This window comes from Manis javanica, chromosome 2 (genome assembly GCF_040802235.1).
Source record: "Manis javanica isolate MJ-LG chromosome 2, MJ_LKY, whole genome shotgun sequence".
Lineage (NCBI taxonomy): Eukaryota > Metazoa > Chordata > Mammalia > Pholidota > Manidae > Manis > Manis javanica.
Genome location: NC_133157.1, coordinates 58,209,374 through 58,230,555, shown reverse-complemented (window position 1 = coordinate 58,230,555; position 21,182 = coordinate 58,209,374). Strand labels below are relative to the sequence as shown.

The window sequence follows — 21,182 nt, the reverse complement described above, 5'->3', positions numbered from 1 at the left end:
CTCATGTGTCACACAGGAACCCTCAGTCTTGTAGTTCACAGAGAGAACGCTTCTCTGCTCTTCCTTGGCAAATCATTGATAATACAAATATAAATGTTTTTAAACACTGACTTTACTTAAGGCTGCAAGTTGCCTTTGTGCCATCATAAGTAAGTAGGTTTCCAAGAAACCAAACCATCCACAGATAAGGTAAAAACTCTGTAAGGCAGTAGTAAGATATTCAGGGTAGGCCTAGCTTAAAATACAGCTTACTTACCCACACTAATCTTTTCAACCGAAAAGTACTATCCCTTTAAGGAAACAGCAAAAAAGTAATACATTCTTTGAATACTCTAGAAACCTGAATAACTATGTTTTTATATTTAGCACTTCATATCTCTGTGCTTTTAATATGAATCCTAAAAGTATATTTATGGCCACTTAGTACACTACATTAAAAGTAAAGCTTACTTGCAAGATTTCCAGAAATTTGAGGAATTAAAAAGGTACGCATGACCAAAGATTAAATGTATAGATTTAAAAAGGTTAGCCTAAAAGTGTGATGCTTTCAGGATCCCAGGGTAGAGCGTACACCTACTCAGCTCTCAGACTATGGCGGATACATGCTGAAACTAAAGAAGGGTAGTTTTAAAGTGAAATCACCCTGAGAAATCTGTCTTCTCTGAAATGACACTTTTCATATGTTATTGTGTTAATGAATTCTTATTGCTCCATAGAATCCCTTTTAAAACAGAATCGGTCAATGGCTTGATAAATCAAGTTTGGTCTGAAGGAAATCCAATATGCAAATGTTTATAGTGTGCTCTTTTACAAATAGTCACCCTTGTCAGTTTGAAAAACTGAAAATCAACAAAAGAACAGTGTAAGTATACTTGACCTTATCGCCTAATGTCTATCAAGACTGCCATGGCTGGTCGATTTCAAATTTGTGAAACTGACACTTAAAAATGTATAGTGCATCTTCAGTCCAGGTCCCAAGAGTGCTGAGTAAACTGTAGTCGTCACAGCTTCAGAGTTTCCTTCTACACTGACTTGCACAGCACTTACAAAGCTAGTTTAATCATACCATCAATCTATGACTACACATTCCTTGAAGTAATTCTGCTTCATTTATCTTTTAACCCTACAGTATGCAAATGCCATCCTTATCAGTCCAATAAAGAAAAGTTATTAGCGCTCCTACTTGTTTATCCATGGCATACAGTGAGAAATGAAGATCATATATGAATTTGTGCAAATACTTCTACATTTTACCTGCTATATGAAAAATCATCTTCACATAACTTATAGTTTTAGAAAAGCTCTAAATAGTGTTCTCGAAAATCCTTCAATCAATATCTGTTACTAACATCATCAGAGCATAAATTAATAGGTTAAATAAAAAAAAAAAAAAAAAACTTAGGGGATTGCCCACTTGAATTTTTTTTTTTTAATGTCTCTCTAGGAAGGGTTTGCATATGCCATACAAGAGTATCTTCTGGATGTAAGAACAGTTATACAGGCCCCTAGTGGCTTAGCAAATAGCAGCAGATGAGGGGATCCCAATTCTTAGTTCCCTACTTGAGATATTCTGGCATCAAATGAATTTCAATCTTAAAAGGCAAATCAATCATTGTATTTAAAACTTTAAGCAGTTTTACTTTCATGGTTATCTACTGAAATACATATATATTAAAATAGATCACTGTATGTTATTACTTTAGTAACTACAACTGCACTGGTCCAAGAAGAATTTGTTACATAACCACCATAATAAAACATTTCACACATCCACCTCTTTATATGTCATTACACATGAAATATATTACTTATATATATTAAAATATATTTGCCAGACATTTTTCCTCTTTGAATCTCATTCCCACCATACAATTATTACTGAGGGTTTTAAGAACAGATTATTTCTCTAAAATGCTCACTATTAAAAATGAAATACTGATACAAACTGAATGCCACTTTTACAATAGTAGAAATTTAAATATATTTCCCAACCACAGTCAGTGATAAAACTCACATTGGACTACACCTATTTCAAAAGATGTACAATTAGTAACGGCCCTTAATCCTCATCTCCTTGCTGTCTTTCCTTTACAAAAGAAAATTCCAGGCAGGCACATTTACAGCTCTTAGCAGTTTTTAAGTGGACACAATCTGACAGCTGAATTCATGAAACTGACCAGCTTGTCAATTTCACACTTTGAAAGTACAATAATAGCTGATAGCATGAGGGTGAATTTAAGAAATCTGTCACAGAATTGCTAGCTCCATTGAAAAGCAAAGTACAGTACATAATTATGGGAGGTGGAAGGTAGGGAAATTTTCTTCCTACTGTCCATTTAGAATGTCTGTTTCAAGAATTCGGACATCGAGCATTAAAAATGTATTTTCTCTTTGTGAAAGCAATAAATAATACCTATCTGGGTCATCTAACAGAATATGCTTTCAAAAGAAGTATGCATTATCCTGGATATCATCATATTACCAACATAACATAATCTTTAAGTTGTTCTTACTCAAATATTCCCTTAAATCAGAATGTTTCAAGTCTTGGTACATGACCCTGGTTTTACTTAAGTTGAGTGGTGAGTGCATACACTTTGCATCAGAGACAGAACAGTCAAAATGGTCAGAAGTGCATCAATGGTTGGACTAATTCCCCAAATATGTGCTGTATAGGATGGTTGGAAAGAACACACCAAAGAGAAAGGTCCACATTTGTAGCTCTAGAGGTCCAGCAACAAATCCATCTCAAGTCACAAGCAGTTTCTAGTCTCTGAGAGGGACAAAATGTGTGTGCTAAGCTCCTTAAATCACTGGCTGTGGGCTCATAAAAGGAAAAAAAAAAACTTTAAGAGAAAATATAGGGGCAGGGGGGCAATCCCTTAGGAATCTTTCCGGGTGTTTAAGGCACCAACTGCAGATTGGTCTGGGAGATAACTCTAAGAATTTTAGAAAACAGAGGAGACATGCGACAAGTCGTATACAAGGAGAGGAGCTGAAAACAATACAAGTGGATTGTGATAGTCTGGGTTTTGGAGACTGGAACTACTACTCAGAATCCTGGAACACTCAGTTAGTGAAAGCCAAGCTCACACTTAGTGTTCAAGATATTTTTTTTTCTTTTAAGCATAAGAAAACTGACTTCACTGGTTAATGCATCTAAGTGAAAATCATCCTCACAGATAAACAATGCAAGTTTTCTGTATGTCTATATAAGAACTACAATAAATCGATAGAAAAGAACCTTTGGTTTGCTGTGGTTTTCTTTATAAATTGTTCCCTACAACTTGGATTTTTCACTGTAAATTCTGCGTACCCTTCCCTATGGAATGAGTGTGTAAGGACAGCCGATTCGCGTAGAAGTACAAGCTTTGATTCTCCTATGGAAAGGTCTCCAAAACAATCCCCCTCCTCTATGGCAGCCGTGTAGACTTGGATTCCTGCTATTTCTCCTTCTTCCCACTAGTTCAGAGGACAGAAGGAAAAAGAAATCTCCCCCTCACCATGAGCAACTACCTTAAAACAGTAACCATTACCCCTAAAATAAAAAAAATGAAGAGGAAGAATCCCTGGATAAGGTCGGTTTGCCCCAGCGCTCCACCATGTCCCCCAATACTACGCCCACCCGAAGAGGAAAGAGCGGGGGTCGCACAAATATACACAGACCCCAAGACACTCCTTCTCTAGAACTGCCACTTTCTGTGGTCTGAGGCTTTAAGCGAGCAGCAAGCCGTGGGAGGGCTCCGCTCACGGAGGTTCAGAGGCGCCAACTGTGCGCTCGGGCGCCGGGACGCGGGGCTCGCGGACGCGGGACCGTCGCCCCGGCGCGGAAGGCGCGGGCGGCGGGCTCAGAGCGAGCCCCGCGCGCCGGGAGGGGAGGACGCGGGGGACGTACCTGGCCATGTCGGCTCCGGCAGCCGCGGCCACCGCCTCCCGCGCCGCCACCAGCACTTTCTTCCAGCGCCTTCGCACCCCGCCACCGCCGCCGCCTCGGCGCGGCCAATCTAAGCCCGCGGAGCCGCGGCCGCCGCCCGGCCCGCGTGCGGCCAGCTCAGTCCGGAGCGGGGAAGTGGAGCAGAGTCCGCGAGTGAGTCCAAAACCCCGAAATCCAGCATCCAGAGGAGCGCGTCCCCCGCCCGGCCGCCCGCCCTCCACCCCTAGCCCGTCTCCTCCTCCGCCGCCGCCGCCTCCTCGCGGGCCGTCCTCCTGGCCCTGCTTAGCCCGCGGCTTCCGCGGAGGTTCCTCCTCCTCCTCCGCTCCCCCCGCTCGCCCTCGCCGGCTTCTCCGGCTGCCGCCGCCGCCGCCGCTGTGTGTCTCCGTTCCCTCCCCCTCCCTCCCCTGGACGCTCCGCCGCTCGCTGCTGGGGGGTCCGTCCGAGTCTCCTCTTCTCCCTCCGCCTCTCCTGCTGCCTCCTTCCTGCTGCTGCTGCTTTTAAAGAGGATTCTTTGGCCACAAATAGCAACTCGGCTGCCCCCCTCAGGGCGTCCCTCCCCTTCCTTTCTTCCCCCCAAAAGTGAAGCGCTTGGAGAGGTAACCAAAAACTGAGGCCGCGGGAAGCGAGGGGAGGCGGGCGAGAGGGGGCGCGGCGAAGCGTGGAGACCGGCCCGAGCGGAGTCGGGGGCCGGGAGGCGGGATGGCCAGCCCAGCGCAGTCCCTGGCCCTGGCGTGAACCTGGTGGCTGCGGTTGCAGGCGAGGTGATTAGATGGGGGGAATTAAGTGAAAAAGCTCAGGAAAGTGATTGGAAAAGCTTCTCTCTTTGTTTCCTTGTCTGGGTGATTTCTAAAATCCTCATAACGCGCTGGGGATCCCACGGACTCGCGGTGACCCAGTGCTGGGGGCTTGTGTGTGCGTGTTGCCAGCGCGAGAGCGTGAGTGTGGGGACCTCCAAGCGCAGGGAGAGCCAGGCCCGCTGTGCCCGCTGGCGCATTCCTGATCTGGACCACTGACCCACTGAAAGGGCCGTGGAGCTGGGGAAGGGAGGGGCTGGCAGGAGAGCTGGGAGAGGGAGGCGCACCGCGCGCACGCGCTCGCGCGCGCGCGCACACACACACACAGACACACACACTTTCCCAGAGGAGGGGGCGGGGTGACGTCACTCGGCAGCGTCCAGCCACCAGACCAGAAAAGACCCCCTCTAACAAATTCTCTCATCTTCTAAGAAATGCACACCGGAGTGCTCCCTGCTCAGTGTCCCTGCACAGTGGAGAAAAAAAAATGCTGGTCGCGCCCCATTCAAAGCAGTTATGACAGTGTACGGAGTTCGCGCTTTGATGAGACAGTTTGTATCCGCCCAGTTCACCTTGGCAGCCTCATTCGGGGATGCTTGTAGGATCCACTTTGAGTCAAAGAAGAAAGGGAAGTATCCAATCAATCCGAGTGTGATAACTCTTGTTTTGCTCCCATGCTACCTGCTTTTATTGTGTTGGAAATGTAGTGCTCCCCAGCGTCTCTGAAGGATACCATAAAACCCTCTCCCTAGACATGCACTCAATTGTTGGGCCACACAAGCTTCCTCCAAGGAACCTTCATCCACAGAACCCACTGTGTGGACTGTTAGCTTAGGGGCAAATTTTCACCTTTTTCACTCCTCAAGATCTCCAGAATGTGGAGAAAGTCAGCAGCTGAAAGCCACCACTGGCAACTGGCCTACCCAAATTTTATTAGAAGCTTGTCAGAAGGGTTAAATAAAGTAAAGGCAGGGCCTCCAGCCACCTCCTTGCTCATTCTGTGTCCAGGGCGCACATAAATACAATACTTATACTTACAGGCTCAAGGCTGGCTTACAGAGAGCAAATGCAAGCAGACCCCCCTAGATCCAGCCTAATGATCAGGCATCGTGTTGTCTCAAGCTACCCATTTCTCCTCACCCTTCTGCATGCTGTCCTCCTGAAAGACACTGAATGGTTAGTCAGTAATCCTCTGCCCCCCCCTACCCCATGTACTTCAAAAATAAGTCACATATTTTCAAAAGAAGTTTTGCTAAGTGAAATTTGGTTTTCCTGCAATTTGGAGTGGAGGTGTTCATCTTGTCATGGCTGTTCCTTGTTCTTTTTTTCTTTAGCAGTTAACCTGATAGTAAAAATCAAAAAGAAACTTATTCCTGCACAAACCCCCGAAGCCAGGTTTATCCTTCACTATTCCTAATGACACGAGGAACTGAAAGGCTGAACAGGCATGTGATGTACACTTACCCCTGTTCCCTGAGTATGGATCCAAAAATCTGAGCCCCCACATAGGTGATTTCCACTCACAGTGTACACTCTGGTTTGGCTTTCTCATTGCCACATCCTTCCTATAAACTGGTGAGTCCATTTTCCTCTTGCAAAGTTGGATGTTAGGGGAAAAAACAAAGGTTTAAAGAAAACCAAATATTCCTCTGCTGTTGTCTTTGGTAAAGGGAGACACATCCCTCTGCTTCATTTAACAAGATTTGACCAGATCTCACCTTATTTATAAAGATCCCAGCTTGGAAATCTGACTGCTATGTGGGAGCACAGTTGAGGAAATATCAATGTACCCTGCTGGTGGCAAGTTAGACTAGCTAGAGAATCTAGCAATGATCATGACCAAGGTGAGCAACAAGCAGGTAGAAAAGGAACTCAGAACTCAGAGGAGACAGAGGGCAGCACATTAGCCCAAGGACCACCTTTCCTGACACCATGAGGTTCTAATTGTTCCTGTCCCATTCAACCACACCTCTTGGAGAAACAATTAGCAGGGGGAGGAAGTAACCAGAGAGTCTGAGCTATTATTATGCAAAAAAGACAATATTATTCAAAGTGATGTTTCCAAGGAAGAGGAGATAGAGCAAATAGAGGAGCCGACTTTTTCCGCACATTTGAGTAGTGGCTGAACAGCCATAGCCCCTCAACACGGACTGATACACTCAGAGCAGATCTGTAACAAAACTGCACTAGGTGGCATCTCCTGTAACCTCTGGGATGGTTTACTGTTGGAGATCTGGAGTCAAAGAACCTCAGAGGTTGACTAATCATCTGTTGAAATCAACTAATTTTACAGGCAAGAAAACTGAATCCCTGATAAGCTAAGGGACCCCAACTATTTGCTAGCAAAGGCAGAACAAAACCCCAGATAGCATGACCCAGTGTCCCCCTCCCTCAACTATTCCTAATTGCCTCCCAGTTCGGGGTTAAAGAAGCCATTTCTCCCACTTACCAGTGAGTAATGAATACAGAATATTTTAAAACTATGAATACTTGAAAATAAAATTTTTTGAAGAAAAATAAAGAAATGGGACTAGACATTGCCTTAGTTCTTTTCCAGCCTAACATTCTGTGATGAATAGCACACAGGAGCTTTGCTATAGCACATCCCCCTCTAGTGCATAATTCTGCATACGATAAGTATGAGTCTATTTTGGACCCCATCCAAGGGAATTAGTTCCTAGAAGTATTTGCAAGATTTTATTCTCATCTATCATGAAGCATCCTAAAAGAAGGCTAAAAATAGTCATAATGACAATAGTAGTAATCATTTGTTACACTTGTATTATGAACTAAACATCATACTATGCCATTGTTTTTCAAAATGCCCTTTTGTGGGCCGCCTGTCTAGTGGATCATGAACAGTTTTTAAGTGAAAGAACTGAAAGAAAAAAGAGTATATTATATGTGCTAATTTTTTTTTTATAAACCTAGTGCTTCAATCATATGGCTACTGATTAAAATAAAAGATTTCAAAGCTGCTGCCTCACCTCCAGTCTTAACCACAGCCCTGCTAGTTAAGTGTTATTAGCCCCATTGTGTAAGTGAGAAAACAGGAACAGAGAAGTTGAGTAGTTTGGCTAAGTAGACAGCTAGCAAGTGGCCAAGCTAGCACTTTAAACCTGTATCTGTTTGACCTCAAATCTTGTGTTTTTATTCTATTCTGATTAAAATTATTAAGCAAAGAATTGAATAATGGTTGATCATATTTTCTTTGTGTGGACTTCAGTGTTTTGTATTAAATCCAGTTAGAATGGAGAAACACATAGGTTTAAGTGATGTATTCTGAAGCTAGTGAACAGTTTCATATGGCAGCAAAATGAATATCTGAGACCTCTTTCTATAGGTGCTAGTTAATGTACTCTATTTGCTGCTAAATGTATAAATGGAATATAGTGGTTTTAATTCTCAAATAATTATTAATCTCTACCAGTGTTAGTGTTTTTCACATTTAATTCATACAGCATTTCTTAGCAGCGCACTTCTTGTCCCAAACACAGAACTTGGGACATGAGAAAAATAAAACAGGTATATGCAAAACACAATCCCTAAACTAAGTAATATTTTATTTCATTTGGAATACAAGATATACAGAATAATCAGACTACACTATAATTCCACCTAAATTGTGAAGAAGAAAGGAAGATAGTAACTCAGGTGCTATGCTAATTTTTTGATTCATATAGTCCTGTGGATTCTACCAGTAGCACTGCAGATTTAGGTAATGTTATTCCCATTCTTCAGATTTGAAAGCTCAAACTCAGAACTAGGAGGTGTTTGAAATGAGTATATAATCCTGGTCTTTCTGATTCCACTATCCAATATCTCTACAAACAGGTGGGCTTTCCTTAGACAAAGAGGTGATTAGAGATTTGGAGACATGCTATGCACACATGCACACTTTTCTCCATATAAAATAAATGTACTCTCTTTTTCTCACCATCAGCATTCCTTGTTGTTGTCAGATATCACTACTCTCTTAAAGAAAAGAAATCCACATCTTTATCTAAAGAAAGGATTAGAAAAGGCAGGCCTTCTACTCTGACTTTGTTCAGTCCTGCTGCTGCATTTCCCCCTCACCTGCAGTGTATAGAGGACGTTACGGAACGATGCTATTTTCCATTGGCTCTGCTACTGGAGATTACAGCATGCGACTGTGACAAATGGATATTCCCATTAAATTCTTTAGTAGAGTGGGGCATTCCATTAACCACTGGCACTGTCCCAACCCAAGTGAAACACTGGGTCATTTTTTTCTTGTGAGCAAGAAATGAAGAGGGGAAACAAAGGATATACTTTAATTACCTTTCCTATTTTTTTTTGTTGCATGCATTATGATAGCTATATATTACAATTATTTATAATTAATATATGACAAGCTGTCAGGCAAAATTTAACAGGTGATTTGTCAAGAAGTCGCATTAACTCATACATTAAGCAGTGGATTTCAGTATTACCTAACAAAAAATGTGTATTGTGGTTTTGTTGTTTTAAATCTTATGTTTAAATATTCAGTGGCCACCTATCTTTATATATTTGTAGAATCTTTTAAAAATACAACTGTTGCTAACAGAAATGAGTACTTTGTTAGTAATATGAGGAAAAGGTACCTTTTTTTGTCACTTTACCTTTAAATGCTAACATTTTCATTAAGGAAACTCATGCCTAGTATTTATTTGTAAGTTTTAAGCTTTTATGGGTTTTATACATTTTTCAAGTGATATCCTTGGTAGTAAAGGCAAAGCTGAATGGAGAAGACAGTAAATGCAGTTATTTATGTTCCATTTAATGTTTGTATCTTACACTAGAGAATTTTGAAAAGAAGGAATATGTTAAAATACACAAAAAGATTAAGAAGTCACCAGAAAGCTAGTAATTAATCACTTAATAGAGGGGAAATCTACAGAGATCAAAACCTGATGAAGCAGGCTCCATTTTGCTGAATGGCACAAGAATGGGGCACATAATGGAAATGAATCACAGATACATCTTGGGAGGGATAATAGGATACCTAAAAAAGGAAAAGCTTGATTTCAGTATCTACAGAAAGTCAATGTCATGGGACATAACCTGGAAATGAAGTTAAATTTTAAACTACACTTTTATTATTGGTTCCACGGCCAGCCAAGGTTTGTATTGTTTAAGAGAATGATTTCTTTTAAAAATTATGTAGCATTTGTTTGAAATTTCATTTGCTCAGGGCTGACTCTTTCAAGACCAACACATGCTGTGGGATGTTAATGACATGCAATCAACTACTGTAGAAGGTGCTGAATCTCCTTAATGAAGAAATGTGCTTCAAGATTCAATGGTTAGAGAAAGAGAGAGAGAGAAAAAAAAAATGAGGGCCAAACCTGAAGCACAGCAGTTTTTCAAAGCTAGTAAGATTTCTGTGTCCACCAATAAAGTTCGGTTTTCACATTTTTAGCAAGAATGCTATACAGACATGAAATTATTTTTAGAGAGTTTTTCAAACAGAGTTTCAGAAAATGATTTTTAGAAGCAAAATACTGCAAGTTGATTTCCATGCAACAGGGAGCATATCTCTTCACAGGCTGGGCATTACAGATGACCAGTGACAAGACAAACTGGTCCTCGTATCCTGGCCCAAGATCTTTAGTGACCAGATCCCCAGTGAGCAGTGTCCCCAGGGTAGCTGTGGATGCTCCCACAGGCATTCAGGAGCAGTTTGCAAGGCACTGAACACAGCAAAGATCTCAAGACTACTGTTTCTCCGCCAAATTTCAAACCTTTCTCTGTCTTTGTCTTATACTTCTATGCTTATACTTCAATTACGTCACTTAATTTCTACTATGTGCACACAGTGTAAGGGTCCCTCTCAGCTGTTTGAGAGCAGATTAGTGTCGGATTGGAGTCAAAAGCTCTTATTATAATGCTTTAAGCACTACACTACAGGTACTCCATAAATATTTGAGGAAGTAAAGAAAGGGAAGATGGAAATACAAAGAGAAAGAGGAAATGAATTGGTTGTCATTTGTCCTTTTTATGTGAAATACCACTTTCTTTACAAAGCTTCCTGCAGTTCACCAAGTAGAATGCTTTTACCTCTGGGCTCACATTCTTTTCCTATTATTATTTCCTATCTATACTTTTGTAATGTATATTTGTACCCTGTTAAGCTCTGAGCATATACACACTTTGAATTACCATCAGTAAGCTCAGAACCTGGACTCTAAGCAGAGCTCAAGAGATGTCTGCCAAATGAATCAGTGGGTGATGACATGGACTGTAACAACACTGTGGTTGGTCAGATGTCACCTGAATACTCCTTTTTATTGGGCCTGTGATGACAGGTACAGTGACCTAGAGTTTGTTCAAAGTTAGACCTCACTAATTACACAACAATACATCACAGACAATAAATAATAAATAGAACAGTAGTGGATGGATTCGTAGTCCCACAGAATTCTTACAAAATCTCATGGTTCCCTGCAAAATGTCAAAATAATTGATTAATTCAGTAGGAAAGAAATTCTTTGTGTTTCTGACTGACACTGGTTTTCATTTTTAACTAGGCACATTTTGTTAGAGCATTCATTTGGCTGTAATTGTTTTTCCCTATTTGAACATATATTATTCCAGTTCATTCTGATTTTCAAAACTTCTTGGCCACATATCCAAAACTACTAGTAACATTCAACAGGTCCAGTAGAAATTTTAAGAGGCAAAATAAAAGCTATCCTTTCCCACATGTATTCCTATTTTAATTAGTATATCCAAGTCAGTGATCATTTTATAAATGTGGAAACACCGTTCTTGCTTAGTTAATTATCTATTTTCAATTCTTTAAGGTCATGTTTTGACTCCTTATCACCTAAAACCCAATTTTTTTAACATGAACATCTGTACTGTACTTTTAACTAGTATAATAATAATATTATGTATCTTCTTTTCTTCCCAGTATTTTTCTGATTGGCTTCAACCCATTCTCCACTGTGCTGCCCAATTAACTTTATAAAGCACACATTTAATTATGTAACTTCAGTGCTCAAAAAACTCAGTTCCATGGCTAGTTTGATTGCTTCATGATTACTGACCAAAGTAAGTAAAATGTTCTAAGAGCATTAAAGCCTAACACTAGTGAAATGCTGCCTGAACCCATTTTTCCATTCTAAACTACCTCTTTATGACCAAAGCCCTCAACACCAGAATTGTCTGAACCATACTATATGTTTTTCTTACTCAGCCACACAATTTTTCCTGTGATCACCTATATGTTGAATTCCCACCATCCTTTAAGGATCATCTCACCAAATAATTAGGGTTTTTTTCTTCTGACTTTTCTTCCCAACTTTGAGTACTACTTCCTTTGAAACACCTGATTCTTTTACTCTCTCTTGTGCTCAATAAACATTCTACTGAAATAGGACAAAGGGTCATAGAAAGTATTCACTGCCAAGATGTGTTCTGTGGCTAGTTTGATTGGTATCAATTCATTGATTGGAAGGGTGACATATAAATATGAGAATGCACTGTAGGGATTCAGTGGGAAATTATGCAAACTTAGGTCTAATCACACTTTGAAGGTTTATGGGCCAGGTGACTGTGTTCAGGAGGAGAACAAAGAAAGCCCAAAAATTCTGAATTAAGACCTATATGAATAGCAACAGGCAATACAAATGTTTAACAATTTATTCTTTTTTTTTAAATCAGTTTTTCTCACTATCTGTACATGGAGATAAACCAACCCAGGTCTACTAACTGTCTTTGACCTTGAGAAGCACAAAAGCTAATCAAGTCAGGCAGGTGTTTTCTCTTTGCTTTCTCCTTGGCAAAGAAACCAGTAGTCAGCCATCTAGAAGGAGTTCTGAAAAGGACAGTTGGCATCCATACTTTTTACTTTTTCCCTCCATCAAAGGGACTTCCTGCCTCTTCCTGTCTGGTGAGTCTTACACCCCAGGAAGTATCCTACCTTCTCCCAAGTGGAGACAAGAAGGAACAAGATGTTTGCATTATTTTTCCTTTTTATTCCTGCACCACCCAAAACAGGCTGTAGTCTAAGACTGTGGGTGTCAAAACTGCACAGTTTGGTCAATTCCATGCTGCGTAAAGAAGATATGAGACATTAGAGCAAACGCTGAAAGCTATAATATTTTGTCTGTGATTCAGTCCTTCCTGTGCCATCCATAACACACCTGTCTTTTATTAAAGTTATACACATACTTGTTTTCCTCATTCCCTCCCTGTGCCTCCACAGTAGGCCAACCCCCATACATGTTTACAGGTTGCAGGACCATAAAATCTTTAAGAGAAAGGCTGAGTCTTCACCTTCTGTGTGTTCCGTATACATCTGTAGAATGTACTGCACAAGGAGTACATGATAGAATGCTGTGAAACTGAATTTTTCTGAAGTCTATTGTTTCCTTTGGAATTAATAAGAACTCCATAGGGCACAAATACATCCCAATTTTCCCAGTTTAATATATTCTCTCAGACTGTCCCCAGGAGTATACTTGCATTTATCAGATCATAAACATCTAAATATTTGAGCTGCTGGACCTCTAGAATGAAGGTTCACAATCCTGGCTGTGAATTAGACTCATCTGGAAAACTTTTCAAACGTGCCCAGGGACCACTCATATGAAATGAATTGGATCCTTTGGGAGTAGAGCTCCAAGCATATATTTTTTTAAAAATTTTCCCGAGTGATTCAAATGTTTAGCCAAGTTGGAGTGACCTTGCTTTACAGCTCTAGAAAGCACATTTTGAAGAATCATTAGACTAGATTATGTCTAAAGTATTTTCCAGCTCTAGGATTCTTTGTGAAAGCACTTTTATTTTATAAGTGAAAAAGAAATGAGCCTTTGACTGGATTCCATTTTTAAGTAGTAATTTCAAATGAAACACAGTCCAAATTATGTATACTGGTATGGTATTTTTAGCATTTCGTTTTCCTTAGTGTTCATGTATGACCATTCATCCAACTGCTCACTCATTCAGGCCTCCACTGTGTGAGGTATGTCAACTATGCCCTATTAAGTCATTCTAAGAATGTGTGCTGTGAGCAAGGCACACATATTAAGGAAAAGCCTTTCATGCGAATACAATGCAAACATCCCCTAATGATTTTCCTTCCCTACAGTCCAATTAAAAGAGGAGCAATGCCATCAAACTAGCCTAAATTCCAGCCACTCCACCACCAATAAACCAGTGATTAGAACAAAGAAAGAAACTATCAGAAAAATTGCAACTCCCCCCTTGGAAACAATCTGGAATTAAGTCTTGATGCTGCGTATGTTATTTTCAGAGTTAAATCAGGAACAACAAAACTACTACTTTGAGAGAGAAAGATGTGGCTCACACATTTTTGCTTAAGGAATTCATTTTCTTGAGAGAGAAGTATTGTTGTTGAACTCCAATAATAGAAAACTATCAGCTATGCAGACTACACAACTACAGTAGACTTCTTTTCTTTCTCTAAGAGTTCCCAGCACAGTATCTGATAAATATGAGGATAGCTATCCATACCATATTAGTTAAATATTAACATTTATGTGGCACTTTGCAGTTCACAGAGAACTCTAAGACTTGTACCACTTCTAAGGCTCCTAAAAATTCTGTGGATACTGTATCACCCATTTTGGTAGATGACCCAGAGCCATGGGTCTAACTTCTCTGAATCAGAACCTCTGGTCTGGCTCCTGAGAGTCAGAATTTCTGGAAAGCTTTTCAGGTAATTCTGAAAACCACAGTGATAACTCAATTCAAATTCATTGATTTGTTGTATTGTTCCTGGGAAAATAACTCAGTACAGCTGAGCAGATTCGGGTAATTCCTAAGAGGCTAGCTGCCTTTTTTTAAGGATCTGCCTTTTTTTTGTTTCCATACTTTTTAAAAGGCAAAAAAATTTTTTAAAAATCACAGGTGGCACTATTTTAACTAAATCTACAAGCTTTATTCTGCTCTGCACAGCTGGCTCATTCTAACAGTTGTCCTTGCTCTGAAGGAAGCGTCTAGTATCTGGCATTGGTGTGACGAGGGGTGGGGCTTGAATCCTACCTAGTCTCCTCTGGCCATAACGAAGGTCTTAACAGCCTATGGAGACCACAGGCCTCCTTCAGTAAGCAGCTATAATTATACAAAATTTACTGGACATTGTAGTGCAAACCCAGCAGCCTGCTGGGACGTATCAGTGGGCTTCAGCCTTCTGTTTCGGAACCCACGAGTTCTAGTTGTTACACTCAGGGAGAGAATGAGCCACGAACTGTTTGTGTTGGTGTGTGTCTCTCTCCCATCAGTCTTTTTTTTTTTCGTTTGTTCTTTTTATGCTTTAAAAGTAAAAGATACGCTGTTAGCTAGCTAGTCCTGTCCCCATATTATATTAAAGCAGTATAATAGCCACTTTGGAAATGTCATCTCATATATAACTTAGGAAAAAAAAGGTTAAATGGACCCCTCAATAAAACCTTGTTTAGAATAAAACTATGCATTTCAAGGGAGGAGACAGTGTTACTTTGACTGTATAATTACTCCTAGTCATGCAGAGACAGAAGAGATGAGGATTTTGATTTTATGTCTGGAATGAAATACACTTGACTGCAACATGAGAGGGGAAAAAAAACCTCAAAAAGTAAAGGAAAAGAAAGTGTGTGTCAACCACCCCAATCTTCTTGATTCTCAAACTTTCCAAATTCTTTTGGTTCGCCACCCCAACCTTCGTAATACCCCCTTGTTTAAGAACCTCCAGTTATTCTGGTTACAGTTTCTGGGAACTTTGTCTGTCATAGAAGGCGTTCCAAAAAGTTTGGCATTTTTCCTCTCTGGCAACAGACAATCATAAGGGTCATAAGACACCACGCTCTTCCGAGTTCAAGAACCCAGAATGTGCAGGTCCTTCTGGCCTTGAAGGGAACGTCACGAGGAGGAGGGTGAGTGGATATACTCAAATCCCCTGACGTAAATGACCACTCAAGCTGCCTTGGAACTGTAGGCTCTGTCCAGACAGTGCCTCAAAGTGGAAAGGATATTGGGAAAGGGGCACAAGGCACTTTGCCATGTCTTCGGGGCTCCAAAATGTTAGGAGAACGTTATGCTTTTTACTTTCAGCATGCTAAGGAGAGACAGCTGTCTTATCTGAGCACTCGGCTCTCCATCCTTTCCCTCTTTTTTGTCCTACATCCTTTAAAGTCTTAAATAAGGACTCACATTGCTAGGTTCATAATTAGAATGTTGGCAATGTCTGTCCCCTTGCTTTCAATTTCATTTATGCAAATGTTGCCATCACTCTTTTAAAAAATGTGGGCACGTGATCAAAACATATAATCCAAGCAAATACACTGTATAAACTAAGCCAAACTCACCCCACACTGGACATGCTTTCCATTTGGGGAGGCCACCCACATAAGTTACTTAATTGCAATGTATTCTGTTAGTCAAAGTTCACAGACCTGAAGATGGAAATTTTATGTTGGCACCTCATCACCAGAGAAAGGTGGGACATATAAAATAAACCACAGAATCAGGTACTTAGAATTCCATAGAGTAAATGTCACCTTGAGGGATGTTCTTAGAAAACAGAATATTTAGGGAGGAGCAGAGTTCCTATGGGGAGATTTAGGGTAGGGTTAAACTTTGGTAGAATTTATTATTTACAAGTGCTGAGAAAGAGTTTATATTTAAAACTAAGTTCTTGATCCTATCCAGTGATTGACTTTCATGGCCTTCAAACGTAACTTTGATAGCACAATTCCTGTCTGTCATTTACCCCTAAAGCTGACATGATCTCAGCAGTAGAAGCTGCTATAAATGAGGCCATGATAAGAGTGAAAAAGTTACCAATGGGAAAGAAATCGATGTGTAGGAAAAACACAGAATTTACAACAAACTGAAATTTTACTTTAGTCCAGCAAAAAAAAAAAGAGAGAATCACTCAAGAAAATCCAAATTTTGGTGTGATATTTCACCAACACAGAGCAGGCAAACTGCCCAGATGCACAGTTTGCAGCAGCAAGGAAATGAGGATCTTTGGCTATGATTCTGGCTGGTTCTGAGGTGCCGCTGAGAAGAAAGGTGTTCTCTGCAAGGTGGCAACCTGTGGGAGTCCACAGCAATGCCTCTCATCAACTGGTCAGGGCCAAAGCTCTTGCTTCTGTTTCTCCGACACAACAAACCACTATATATAGTGGCTCACAGCCCCAACAAAAATGGAAAAGTTTAGAAGAAGTGGCACCACCTGAGCTCATGTCTCAGCTCAGCCAAAATAGTTTCCTCTCCTGGGTCTTCTGACTGTGGCAAAGGGTGAGGAAGGTGACAGAGAAAATGTGACGAGGAGGAGGGTTCCAGCTTGGAGCCTGCAGAGTGAGTGGATGACCATCGTTTGTGCTAGCAGAGATCCACAAGTCTGTGGCCTTTACTCGGAACAATTGTGTGTGATAGGCTCTCCCATCCCCTATCAAAAACGGCTCTGTCTTTGGGAAAACAAAGACTTCTCTGCTCAATGGTGTTCTCTCATATGATTGAGTTTTCTTTTTTGACAATGTTATATTATCACAATCTCTGTCATGCTTGGAATATGGGGGCTATACTAAAAACACAATAAAGAAAAAGCAGCTTGTTATACAAGCTAGTTTTTTTACCATAATTATACTTTTCTCTGTCTTGATGAAGCAGGGCATTTTGAGCCAGGTATGTGCACAGAGCGTGATAGAACTGGGATAAAATGGCACATCATACAGCATGTGACCTATATTTACAAAAAATCTTGTGGATACAAAGTTCTGTTCTTCATCACTTCCTTTTACCAAGTATCTGTAATTCTTTTTTATCTTTAATTTTCATGAAACCATTCAGGGATAGTCCAAATTTTTCAGATATAACAAATTTTTCAGCACAGGAGGCAGCATTTGCCAGGGTAACAACAAGAAACCAGCCAAGCTGCTTTGGAGGAAGTCAGCAAGTACATTTCAGTAAGGACCCAAACAATCCTTGGCCACCTGCCAGAGAAACAAGCCGTCATTGCATTAAGGAAACCCTCAGCTATGAGTGCTGGCAGTGGAAAATAGCTGCTCACCAACTGAAAATGTTTACTTGAAGTGAGAATTATTTTATGGAAACCACTGTGAGTTTTGGAATACTTACAATCTGTGCAGATTGGTCACTGTGTACAATGTTGCTGTCACAATATGCCCTGAGACTTCTACTCTGTCTGCCTAATGGAGCAGGTGGCGAGATTCTCCACTGAGCTGTTGGCTTCTGGAGGGCAGGGACCGTGTTTTATTCATTTTCTTTCTAGCATAGGACATGGCTCTTCAAAGGCAGCCAATAAATACTGAATAAGAGAATCTTTATATACATAACCATACTGCCTGATCCCCTGGTAAAAAATATCACCACCCCATCAGCTCTCTCCTATTGCCTTGCTTTATTTTTCTTTTGAATGGTTATTGCCAGCTGCCACACTTACTGTTGCTTTTATCATTTGTATATTATTGCTTTTTCTCTACCAGAAGCTAAGTTCTGTGAGGGTAGGGATTGAACAGGTTTTATTTCTCATATATCCTAATTTCTAGGAGGGTCCCTGACACATAACAGGTCAACAACACATATGTGTTGACTTTTGAATGAGTGAATGAATGAATGATAAATGAATGATATCTTCTGTCTCTTTAAATACTTTCTTTCCTCTTCCTTCTCATATATTTCACTTTAATGAGGCCTGGAAATTATATCATGTACTTGAATCAACAGTAACAAAAGAAGGTGTCTTCATTATACATTGGTCTATTCTGAAGTGTGGAAGGATCAGGAGACCAGGTCTTGCTCATTGCTGACATATGGGTCTACAAACTTGCAGAGAAATGTGAGTGATAGGAAATAAAGAAGAGAGGGAGGCAAGAAACAAAACTATCTCCTGGAAGCCGTGAGTGACAGACTCCCTGTTAAATGACAGGCTACCTCACAGAGTAGAACATCTATGTGTGCACCATCTTCCAGCTTCTGTGGGTGCATCTAGTCATTAAAACATAGCACTGAGGTTTTGTGTTCTTTTTTATCATACAAGAGAGGGTCCTCTCATCCTCTCAGGTTTTGAGGAACAAAACTATACCTTATCTAGATTTTGAAGTTCTCTTACTACATTACTTTTAAATTTAGGATAACATTGTGATAAGACAATATAATACTTTTTTCCCATGGACATTTCTGCATTGTCCTCACATGTGAATGAATAATAATTCCCAATCCATTAATAACGTCTCCCTTTTATCACCTCATGTAATGGTTGATAAAACCAGTGAACAGCTAGTTCAGTGACTTGCCTGTGCCTTACGTGTGCTTGGTCATCCTGTCACATATAAAAACTTCAACTGCAAGCTCCAGATATTAATTTTTTCTTTTTAAACCAATATAGAACAGGAAGTTCTTTGCTCCTTGTAGATGCTTATAATATGTGATGGCAGTTGAACAGACTTGTTTTTGCAATTTCTCAATTTGGGTATCACTAAATGAACCTGGGATAAACAGGAAAGTGGCCTAGTGCAGAGTCTGACTCTGGAAAACAGATGAGCAGGAAAGGTCAGTCATTAGCCTTCTCAGTGTTGCTCCTTCTCTCCATTCTAGGCTTCCCCTTAACATCACATGTTCCCTACCTTTATCTCAATCCATTCAGTACTTCTGGTTAGCCAACCACTTGGCTGCCTTGCTCTACTAATGGATGTTATCTCTTCCATAATTTATCATAGTGGAAATTGCACTGGAGAGGAGAGAATATAATCCCTAACTTTATTAATACCTACGTGTCATGGGTAAGCTGTAATACCTCATTTCTTTATCTATAAAACAGAGATAGTATTAACTTCACAGAATTATTGTACAGACTACACACAATCATGTACTTGAAATTTCTATGCATAGCCTGTCTCCTAAGAAATGTTTAGTGAATGTTTAGGATACGACATCTGGATATTTGTTCTGACCTAATTAGTGATTCTAATGCAACTTTCAAAACACAACAATGAAGGACATTTTTCTAGTAGATGGTGAGGGGATTCCATCAGATGGGGCAAGGGTGGCATGTGGATGAAATGGAACATTTAGAGCCATGATGTACATTTGTTCAGTCCCCAACCTACACAACCATACATGGATATACTGAAGCTAGACACCCATTTGTGAAATGAAGAAAAAAAAATGGAGATAAAAATGGAAGAAAAAAATCCTCTTAAGGTTTTAGGGATGATTAAATGAAGAGTGGACTGCTAATCACAAAATATATTAAAGTTCATTATGATAACAAAATTGCTCATCTGTCTGGCTCTTACTAGTGGTGATCAGAAGCTCCATGGAAGTTATAATATAATCACAATAAATTAACTGAAGACTCCAGAATGACTTTAGGAACTCTTTATTTGGTTCCTTTATGACATAGACCTATCATCTCTAAGACGTTATGATCACTGACAACCCTATTCCAAGCATAAGGTGAGCATCTCAATGTGTATTTTCAAAAGTATGTAGCAGGGACAGGGAGTTGACAGTTGTATAATCATCAAATCTGATTGTATGGATACTTATGTATACCATTATGTTTAATAGTAAGCATTACTTCATTTCCTTAGTTAATGCTTAACTATAATGCTATGCAATAATGTTGTTCATGATTTTAGGGTGATCAGAACAGGCTCTAGATTCATAGTGGGCCAATATACTGGCTCTGCCACTTACTGAGTCACTTTGCCCATCTACCTTAGCCTGAGCCCCATTCTTCTTATAAAAAGATGAAAGAAAAACATATACTTTTTACAATTGTTGTGAGACACAAGGAAAGCTGGGAAGGAATCACAGATTCTTTATGATGCTGAGGCACCTCAAATTAACCAATCCTGAAGTCTCATCCCTGGAGTTCCTATGAGATAATAAAGTATGTGTTCTTATTGTTTAAGCAACATTTTTGTTGGATTTTTCTCTTATTTGGTGTTCAATGTATCCCACATGGTACACCTCTTTTCAATATTTTAGTCTGTGAGCAAATATGTTGGAGAAGAGAGCATAGAACAGGACTGATTTTGTGGATTCTACCACTTTTTCTCTAATGTTCTCTACCAAGTGGTTAATAAAACCAGCTTTATTAACAATATACTCAAGGTGTACATTGGGGACTAGTCATCAGATGAGTCCATGAAAAATCCATATTCTACTAAACTTACCTTTCACTTTAACCTCTGCTAATAGACCAGAGACCTGGTTTTCTGTGGGAAAATGTTATGAGTCCTGAAAATTCCTTATGCCTCTAAACCTCCTTTGTAATGCCCATGCACTCTAATATTACAGGATAATCACTTCACTGCAATATCCTCAGAAGAATTTGGAGGTTTATCATTTCCTGGTTAAAGGTTTCATTATTTGCTTCTGGCAGAAACCCAGTCAGGAAGAATTCATTGGTCCATAATTCTAAGTTAATACAGTGTTTAAATCTGGGAAATATAGTTGGAAAAACAACT

General features: G+C 40.1%; 1 protein-coding gene across 30 annotated transcripts in view; it reads right to left on the bottom strand.

Annotated features, from left to right (window-relative positions):
- Window positions 1–21,182, bottom strand: part of PTPRD (protein tyrosine phosphatase receptor type D) — a 2,165,650-nt gene that overhangs the window by 489,929 nt on the left and 1,654,539 nt on the right. For 13 of the 30 annotated variants that reach the window (XM_073228526.1, XM_073228523.1, XM_073228529.1 and 10 more), the window contains exon 1: window positions 3,896–4,123. The exons of 1 other annotated variant lie outside the window; for it this stretch is intronic. The gene's annotated coding sequence lies outside the window, so the exon portion shown is untranslated. Of the gene's footprint in view, window positions 1–3,895; window positions 4,126–21,182 lie in introns of those variants that run through there. 16 more of the 30 variants (XM_073228518.1, XM_073228520.1, XM_073228525.1 and 13 more) reach the window with 6 other exon arrangements.